Source organism: Mytilus californianus, unplaced genomic scaffold, assembly GCF_021869535.1.
Source record: "Mytilus californianus isolate M0D057914Y unplaced genomic scaffold, xbMytCali1.0.p SCAF_4, whole genome shotgun sequence".
NCBI classification, from domain to species: Eukaryota; Metazoa; Mollusca; class Bivalvia; order Mytilida; family Mytilidae; genus Mytilus; species Mytilus californianus.
This window is the reverse complement of record NW_026262690.1, coordinates 55,658,163-55,668,459: the sequence shown is the minus strand read 5'-3', so window position 1 is coordinate 55,668,459 and position 10,297 is coordinate 55,658,163. Positions and strand designations below refer to the sequence as shown.

At 35.7% G+C, this 10,297-nt stretch overlaps 1 long non-coding RNA gene across 2 annotated transcripts; it reads right to left on the bottom strand.

Moving 5' to 3' along the window:
• Positions 1-416: 416 nt before the first annotated feature.
• On the bottom strand, positions 417-2,731 carry LOC127698544 (uncharacterized). Of its 2 annotated transcripts, none has more exons than XR_007980882.1 (2): positions 2,652-2,731; positions 417-908 (listed from the first exon to the last, which is right to left on the bottom strand). It is a non-coding gene; the product is annotated as an uncharacterized LOC127698544 (long non-coding RNA). The 2 variants fall into 2 exon arrangements; XR_007980883.1 differs by lacking the exon at positions 2,652-2,731 and adding an exon at positions 1,409-2,226.
• Between the last annotated feature and the right edge of the window lie 7,566 nt (positions 2,732-10,297).

The following is a 10,297-nucleotide window of genomic DNA, read 5'->3' as shown; positions in this document are numbered from 1 at the left end:
TAATATATGCTGAGTGCCCCTCTTTTTGAAATAAAAACATACTTCCACCTTATAATTGTCATTGATTGTAAACAGATGAACATACATTAAAACTATAAAATGTTATGAGACTTATCTATCAGTGTTTATTTACAATCACAACTGAATCAATATATATAAATTTATAGGACTCGGATTGACGTCCAGCTGTCTCTAACCAACCCCCATTCCTGAAGTCGACATGCAAATCTGACGTCATAATAAAATAAGATTTCAAATCTACATGTATGACCAATTATATATCCCTGAAATAGACATCTTTTTTGTTGTTCTCAAATTAATGTCCCAATAGTATTGGCTTCTCTAATTGATGTCTTTTTTTACAGAATAGCCACACTGAAATCAAAGTTTTATCAAATGTTAGGTTGAACCTAATACTAAACTAGAGGCTCTAAAGAGCCTGTGTCGCTCACCTTGGTATATGTGCATATTAAACAAAGGACAAAGATGGATTCATGACAAAATTGTGTTTTGGTGATGGTGATGTGTTTGTAGATCTTACTTTACTGAACATTCTTGCTGCTTACAATTATCTCTATCTATAATGAACTTGGCCCAGTAGTTACAGTGGAAAATATTTTGTAAAAATTTACAAAAATTTACAAAATTTATGAAAAAATTGTAAAAAATTGACTATAAAGGGCAATAACTCCTTAAGGGGTCAATTGACAATTTTGGTCATGTTGACTTATTTGTAGATCTTACTTTGCTGTACATTATTGCTGTTTACAGTTTATCTCTATCTATAATAATATTCAAGATAATAACCAAAAGCTGCAAAATTTTCTTAAAATTACCAATTCAGGGGCAGCAACCCAACAACGTGTTGCCTGATTGGTCTGAAAATTTCAGGGCAGATAGATCTTGACCTGATAATCAGTTTCACCCTGTCAGATTTACTCTAAATGCTTTGGTTTCAGAGATATAAGCCAAAATCTACATTTTACTCCTATGTTCTATTTTTAGCCATGTCGGCCATCTTGGTTTGCGGGCGGGGTCATCGGACACATTTTTTAAACTATATACCCTAATGATGATTGTGTAAAAGTTTGGTTAAATTTGTCTTAGTAGTTTCAGAGGAGAAGATTTTTGTAAAAGATTACAAAAATTTACGAAAAATGGTTAAAAATTGACTATAAAGGGCAATAACTCCTTAAGGGGTCAACTGACCATTTTGGTCAAGTTGACTTAATTGTAGATCTTACTTTGCTGAACATTATTGCTGTTTACAGTTTATCTCTATCTATAATTATATTCAAGATAATAACCAAAAACGACAAAATTTCATTAAAATTACCAATTTAGGGGCAGCAACCAAACAACGATTTGCCTGATTGGTCTGAAAATTTCAGGGCAGATAGATCTTGACCTGATAAACAATTTTACCCCATGTCAGATTTGCTCTAAATGCTTTGGTTTCAGAGATATGAGCCAAAAACTGCATTTTACCCTATGTACTATTTTTTAGCCATGTCGGCCATCTTGGTTCGTGGGCGGGGTCATCGGACACATTTTTTAAACTATATACCCTAATGATGATTGTGGACAAGTTTGGTTAAATTTGTCTAAGTAGTTTCAGAGGAGAAGATTTTAGTAAAAGATTACAAAAATTTACGAAAAATGGTTAAAAATTGATTATAAAGGGCAATAACTCCTTAAGGGGTCAACTGACCATTTTGGTCAAGTTGACTTAATTGTAGATCTTACTCTGCTGAACATTATTGCTGTTTACAGTTTATCTCTATCTATAATAATATTCAAGATAATAACCAAAAACGGCAAAATTTCCTTAAAATTACCAATTCAGGGGCAGCAACCCAACAACGGGTTGTCAGATTCATCTGAAAATTTCAGGGCAGATAGATCTTGACCTGATAAACAATTTTACCCCATGTCAGATTTGCTCTTAATGCTTTGGTTTCAGAGATATAAGCCAAAATCTACATTTTCCCCCTATGTTCTATTTTTAGCCATGGCGGCCATCTTGGTTGGTTGACCGGATCACCAGACACATTTTTTAAACTAGATACCCCAATGATGATTGTGACCAAGTTTGGTTAAATTTGACCCAGTAGTTTCAGAGGAGAAGATTTTTGTAAAAGTTAACAGACGACGCCGGACGACGACGACGACGGACGCAAAGTGATGAGAAAAGCTCACTTGGCCCTTCGGGCCAGGTGAGCTAATAAATGGGGAATGTGTCCATGGGACACAGATGATGCCCCCGCTTGCATAAAACGTTATAAAGGGATATAAATCAAGATCTGTAAAAGTGACGCTACCCAAATTTGTACTTGAGTTTTGTGGTAATAAGCAGTCTGCATAATTTTCATAACATTTGGTTGAGGCAAACTAAAGTTAGAGGACGGAAACAAAAAAATTCAGCAATTTTTCCATTTGTAAAGGGGCATACATGTAACTCTAGAACGGTAAATTGTAGATCTTACTTTGCTGAACATTATTGCTGTTTACAGTTTATCTCTATCTATAATAATATTCAAGATAATAACCAAAAACAACAAAATTTCATTAAAATTACCAATTCAGGGGCAGCAACCAAACAACGATTTGCCTGATTGGTCTGAAAATTTCAGGGGCAGATAGATCTTGACCTGATAAACAATTTTACCCCATGTCAGATTTGCTCTAAATGCTTTGGTTTCAGAGATATGAGCCAAAAACTGCATTTTACCCTATGTACTTAGTTTTTCTGCCAGTTAACAAAATTCACTCTGTGGTTAAAGTTTTAAAATTTTTAATAACTTTCTTAAACTATCCTGGATTTGTACCATTGAAACTTGGACAGAAGCTTGTTAATGATCAAAAGCTAGTATCTAGAAGGAAATTTTGTAAAAATTTATTTCCTGTTTTTCCGTATATTACTTATAAACGGACTTAGTTTTTCTTCCAGATAACATTACATACAGTCTGCAGTTAAAGTTTATAAAACATTTATTATAAAAAAAAGTAGATTCATAAACCATTTCATTAACTGTATCTATTATGTGCATTCCCCTATCACACTGAAAACATAGACAACAGCAAAAGTAGGGGAGACACTGGGTTCCGCGGAACCCTTACAACTTTTTTATGTAATTGAGTGAAATAGTTTTTTCAATTGCATTATTAACTACAATTCACCACTTAAGCAAATATCAAAATGGGTTTTTCACCACCAAGCTCTTTAATGTATTGGGTTTTTTTTTTCATCAAGATATTGAATTTAGACATGTTATAATGAAGTTGTATCAAACTGAGATGTTCATGCATCTATGATTTAAATATGTTTCTTTCATTATATATGTGATGGCTGTTTTATTTGGTTTATACCTTGATGAGCAATTGTTCGTTTAATTGAGTCTGGTTTGTTTTAACTGTTCAGCCAGTTTTGTATTTTCTCTCAAATTGACGCCACCAAAATTCAAACTTATCTGTGTTTTGTGGTAATAAGCATTGTGTATAAGTTTCATAACATTTGGTTGAGGCAAACTAAAGTTAGAGAACGGAAACAAAAAATTAAGCAATTTTTCCATTTGTAAAAGGGCATAACTCTAGAACAGTAAAAGTGATGCCACCCAAATTCAAACTTGACCTGTGTTTTGTGTTAATAAACATTGTGTATAAGTTTCATAACATTTGGTTGAGGCAAACTAAAGTTAGAGAACGGAAACAAAAAATTAAGCAATTTTTCCATTTGTAAAAGGGCATAACTCTAGAACAGTAAAAGTGATGCCACCCAAATTCAAACTTGACCTGTGTTTTGTGTTAATAAACATTGTGTATAAGTTTCATAACATTTGGTTGAGGCAAACAAAAGTTAGAGAACGGAAACCAATTTTGGGACGTACGTACGGACGGACAGACAAGGGTAAAACTTAATGCCTCCTCCGTTACGGCGGGGGCATGAAAATAGTTGGATTAAGAAACACCTTAAAACCTTGACTGTAACGACTAGGTAACTGAGGTTAAGGATATGCCCAGGGGTGGTCTAATGACTGAGATCATACACAATTTAAATGATCCTGCAACATCAGATAAATAAATGACAATGTTGTACTACACTTGATACTTGAATGTTTTTGTTTAATTGTATAATAATAATTTACATTAAAATATCTGGTCATTGGTTGTCCCTTATTATAACTTTTGGTTCCCAATGCTATTCAACTATATATTTAATTCGGCGTTTCATTGTTCCCAACTGATTTTATTGTTGCACCGTTGATTTGTCATATGGAGACGAAACATGTGTTTGTCATACTATACTAACAATATTCTTGTTAAGGCGCGTATAGTCGCCCTGGACGCATGGTTTTCTGTCTGGACGAGCTATGCATGAACCTGTGCGTCAGAGGAACGCTTCCTGATAACAATAGCTGAGTCTAGTTATCATAACTATCATAATCAATAAAGATTATATTTGAGTCAAAAATTGTACTTATAATCTTTAACAAATTGTTAATGTCATTGGCTATGCCAAAAACAGCAGACATTTTTTTGTACCTTAGTTAAGCTTCGGAGACTTTGTTGCAGTAAGACAAAACAAATAAACAACTTTCGAGTTAATTGCATTTCCCTCAAAAACTTTGGTTTAAGTGAACATCATTCGTGCGTTTAGGGGTGATGTCACTTCCGTTCCTAGTTGAGCGATTGTTTGAAAAAAAAAATAATGCTATATTGCACAAATCATTTTCGCCAATTAAATTCTTATAATTGAAAATCAGCACTTCTGTCATTAGAGAAATGTTATTGAGTACCTTTTGGAACAAACATTATTTCTAGTTCATCTTGACGATCATGATCATGAAGACACTTGATGAACTTTAACAGGCGGTTCCCTCTATCTAGTAAATAACGTCATAAAGCGTGTATAATTGACAAAATTTTCCAGCAAAGGACATAACTCTAAAGTGGTCTATTGGGAAAGGGTTCCGCACCTACAATTGCAGATGTCAGTGTTAATGTGTAATGGTGACTGCCAAAAAATAAGTCCATTTATTAGTGATTCAATTTACAAATCACTATTTAATAATGGTGGACATGACTAAGCGTTCCATAAAACTAAAAAGTGAGATGTTTTAGCTTCAAATGGAGCGTTTTAGTGTTCATAATTATAAAAAGGACAGGTATGGGGGATACATGTATACGTCACGCTTTTGAGTATTTTAGCCAAAAAATTTCACTGCTTGTTTTTTTATTCAAGTATTGAACATGTTTGTTGAAATAATATTTTCAATGCGTTGGTTCATGCAGACTATATATATATATACATGATATATGTGGATGATGATGTTGCATTGAAAAAGTTCTTCTTCTTCTTCTTCCATATACTGCCCACATTCAACTTTCTGAATATACTGGCAAATTGGTTCTGCATGGTTAAAAACAGGATGAAAAAAATGTTCATCTTATTTTGTAAGGTTGGTCATTTGAGATTTGAATGTCTCAAATGACTGTGCTGTGGCGATCTCCGGGGGAAGCTTGTTCCAGTCTTTGGTGGTGTTCACAAAGAAGGACCATTTCCTGCAGTCTTTGGTTGCTGTTTGTACCATGTATCCATGCTGTTGTGTATGTCTGGATACTCTGGTTGGTCTCTGGAGGTACATGTCTTTGTTGATGGCTACTTTGTCGTTGACGATCTTGTACATCATTGCGAGCCTGGCCTCTCTGCGTCGTTTTTGGAGACTTTTCCAACCCAATTCATTAATCATGTCCGTGACACTTGATCTGTTTCTGTGGCGCTTGGTGACGTATCGCGCAGCCCTCCTTTGAACTTTTTCAATTTGGTCAATATGTTTCTGATGATATGGGTCCCATACTGTTGTGGCATATTCTAGTTGGGGCCTTACTAGGGTTTTGTAAGCTTGCTCTTTGATGCTTTTAGAGCCGATGTGTAGATTTCTGTGGAGGAAACCAAGGCTTCTGCTGGCTTTGCTGGTAATGTTGTTGATGTGTTCTCCCCAGTCTAGTTCGCTTGTGATGGTGCAGCCCAGGTACTTAATTGATGTTTCATGTTTTAGTACATGATCATGTAATACATAGTCCCATTTGATTGGCTTTTTCTTTCTGGAGACAGTCAGTACGCTACACTTTTCTGGGTGAAACTCCATCTTCCACTTTTCCTCCCATAGTGCCAGTTTATCAAGGTCTGACTGTAGGTGTCGGCAATCAGTATCTGAGGCGATGGTTAAGTAGACTACTGTGTCATCAGCAAAGAAACGAACTGTTGATTTTAGGTCAATTGCTAGGTCATTTATGTAAAACAAAAATAGACTAGGGCCTAGGACTGAACCTTGTGGAACTCCAGATTCTACCTTTGCTCTGTCTGACTGTTCACCCTCAACTACTACTACTTGGGTTCTATTTGTCAGGAACGCTTCTATCCAGCTGTTGGTCTTTCCCCTGATTCCATAGTGATTGAGTTTATGTAGGAGCAGGCTATGGGATACCTTATCGAATGCTTTTGAGAAGTCTAGTATCAGTAGGTCAGACTGTTTTCCCAATTCAAGGTACTTCGTTAAGTCATCAATGCATTCTAAGAGTTGCGTCTCGCAGGATCGTTTACTTCGAAATCCATGTTGTAGTGGATAAAGGATGCTGTTTGCCTCTGCGTGTTTCATAATGTGGCTGGTAACAATATGTTCGATGATCTTGCAGCAAATACATGTAAGAGATATTGGTCTGTAATTTGCTGGGATGTACTTTTGACCCTTTTTGTATGCTGGTGTGACTGTGTAGCTGTCCGCCTGTCATCTGGGACTTTGCCTGTCTCCATTGAAACATTAAATATGATGGTAAGTATGGGAGCGATTTTGCTGGCAAGTTCTTTGAGTATCATTGGTCTGATGTTATCCGGTCCAGCGGCTTTGTGTGGGTTAAGGTTTCTCAATTGTTTTTCTACTCCGTTGATTGTGATAAGGATGTCTCTACAGTCAGGGTAATTTTCTGGTGAGTCGGACATATGATTTTGATTGTAGAATTCACTGTTGCTGATGTTGTTTGCTCTGGAAAATACAGATTGAAATTGTTCATTTAATATGTTTGCTTTGTTGATTGGATCTGTTTCTAAGCTACCATTTTTTCTTAGAGGTGCCACTCCACTTTTATCACTTTTTCTGTGCTTGATGTATGTCCAAAATCTTTTAGAAGGGGCATGTGTTTCTTCAGGATTTTCCGGGGTGATGATACTTTCAATATACTTCCAATATGCTTGTCTTAGGCTTTTCTGTGCTGTCTTTTTCAGTTCTTTAAATCTTGCACAATCGTCAGGATGGTTTGATTTCTTTTTCTTTTTATATGCTCGGTCTTTTCGCCTTATGAGTGATTTTATTTCCCGTGTAATCCATGGGTTCTTATCTTTGGTCTTACAGGTTTTTGCTGGTATATGTTTGTTTGTACTTGTTTCAAGACCGTTTTTAAACATTTTCCATAGCATATTTATGTCTGGTCTATCCGTATTGCTTTCTTGTTGAATAGCGTTGTGTAGATGTTTCATATCTTCCTTCATGCTGTCCCATTTTGCCCTCTTGTAGAGAGGGATTTTTCGTTGTTTCTGTTTGTTTGTTACTGGGTTGATGTTCATTTCAGCATATACAATGTCATGGTCTGATATTCCTGGTATGATATCTATTCTCATTATTTTGCTAGGACGGTTAGTGATCAAGATGTCCAGAGTGTTCTTGTTTCTTGTAGGCTCTTGCACTAGCTGTGTTAGTCCGTTGTCGTCAAGGATTTCTGCAAAATGGTAATGTTGTTCTGTGTGCTGTGTTCCCTGGTATAGACATTTGTTTGCCCAGTTCCATCCTGGCAAATTGAAGTCCCCTCCGATCAATTGGCATGCATTTATTGCGTTGGTTCTTCTGACTGATGTTTCAAATGCTTGAAGACTTTCAACATCCAATGTTTTTGGGTTATAGTAGGCGCATATGTATAGATCTTTTGTGCCTTTCTGCTGTATCCGTGCCCAAATTATCTCACAATCTGTGTCCAGTTCTGGTACCTCAGAGCTTAAATATTTGTTGTTTATGGCTATTAGGACGCCTCCTCCGGTTTTATTTCCTTTCCTGTCTTTGCGATATATATTATATTCTTGTGGAAATATTTGGCTGTTCGTAATTGATTGATCTAGCCATGTTTCTGTTGCTATTATAACATCAGGTTTGGTACTATCTATGATGTTTTCAACTTGGTGTTGTTTGTTTCTAATAGACTGACAGTTGACATTCAAAATTCGCAATGGTGTAAAGGGCTTATGTTTTTCCTTTACATTATTTCGTTTTGGTGTTGACGAATGTAGTGGCTTTCTGTTCTGTGTTTCAGTACTGTTGTTAAGAGTATTTTCCAGTGGGCTGAAGCTGTTTTCTGTTTGGATGGATGTTGAGCCGTAACACAATGAGTTGTAGTTTGGGCTGTCGCAAACAATGCAGTCCCATCTTAAAGCAGTGTTTTCGTCTGCTGTGAGGTAACTATATGTGCCACTATGAATGTCCTGACAATTGATGTGAAACCACTGGTCGCATGTGTCACATCTGACAGCTCTGTGGTCCCAGGTGACAGGTTGGTCACATGTGCCGCAGGGGTATATTGTGCTGTTGTTGTGTTGTGTTGGTCAAGTTTCATGGACATATTAGCAGATTAGTTCAAGACAAAAATTTGGTTAGACAAATAGGTGGAAATCCAGTGATATTTGCAAAGTCTGTAAAAATAATCCAAAATTTGGAATGATATGGAAAGTTCCGACACGTGTTCGTTGCGACGTTTGTTTACAAATAATAATGTCACGTGATTATTCAAGGATCCACCATCTTTAAGTGTGCATACAAATTCCTCATCATAGCCATTTATCGTGTATAAACTTGAATATAAAGATATGTTCATGGTTACACGTTAAATAGGTGCAAATACAGATAATTTTGAAATTATTAAATGGTTAGATATTAAAATCAGAGAAAAATGTCAGTGACCCATTATCATGCATATCGTCAAGGTTCACATTGTCGAATGTTGTTCATTGTTTACATTTCTAAGAAATGGGATTGTTACTTACCGCTCTCAACGACAAAAGTCAACAGTACCCAAATTCAAAACTAATGAATTGTAAATAATGCTCAACGGAATTTCTGAAAACAAAAAGATAATATTCTCCGTTTTCAAGAAGTCTCCTTCATGTATTCTGTATTTATGGCGGGAGAGATCCTTACTCACTATCGGATTTTATGTAACAACATGATATAGACGTTCATTTAACAATCTGTCAGTGTCTTCTCTTTTTTCTGGTATACAGTTTCCGCTTCATTTGATATCGAAGATTACATCGGGATTAATATATTACCTTTACAGTAGCTTCACGTAAGAATTACATTTCAGCGGAGGAAATGTATTTATAATTATGTTTGTGAATCTTAGAGATCACCTCAGTAGTCCAACCAATCAGCGGAATTTTAACTTTGGGAATATCTATTTTTAATGCAGTTTTTTGCACATTTAAATAGGAATTGTAAAAAAACGGAATGCTGTAAATAGATATAAAACAGGGAATAATAAACTCTTTTTATAAAAGATGGATTGGATCGGGGTTCTGTGTACTCACACTAATTGTACAACTCTCCTTACTCTTGGGAATTTTTGGAATTTCCGTGACCTAAATGGTTCGCGAAAATTAATATTTTTATATATAGTATAGTGATTAGAAACCTTATAAAAACTAGATTATATAAGATATCTCTTATTTAGTTTATAAGATATCTGATATAGTTTATAAGATATTTGATATAATTTATAAGATTGGACTCTTTTACGAAGGACATTTGTGACAGGGGTTTCCAAAGAAATTTTATGTAAAAAAAATAAGTTTTGAAATTGGTAGTAAATATAGTTTCGGCAGATGTGATGCATTCCCAAAGGCGTTTGTATGCAAGGGGACGTCATCCAAGGAAGAGTAGGTGATTTATAATGGCGATGACAATGCTGCATCTGCGCATCTAGGCCGAGGGGCTTATTTAAAATATCCTTCATAGTCACTGAGCTGCAGAAGGGACTAGATACAATACTTGTATCATAAGTTTTGTCTTCTCAACTATACGGTGTTGTATTTCCCAGTTCCCGAATCCAGTAGTCTTCTTTTTGTCTGCGGAGAGGTACTGCAAAGTGATTAGAAGTCCTGTGGAATATGTTTTTGGTGATTTGAACTGCTTATAGAAAGGATCAAATGATCAGACTAATTTAAATGTTGATAAACAATTTCAATGCCTTGTTGATG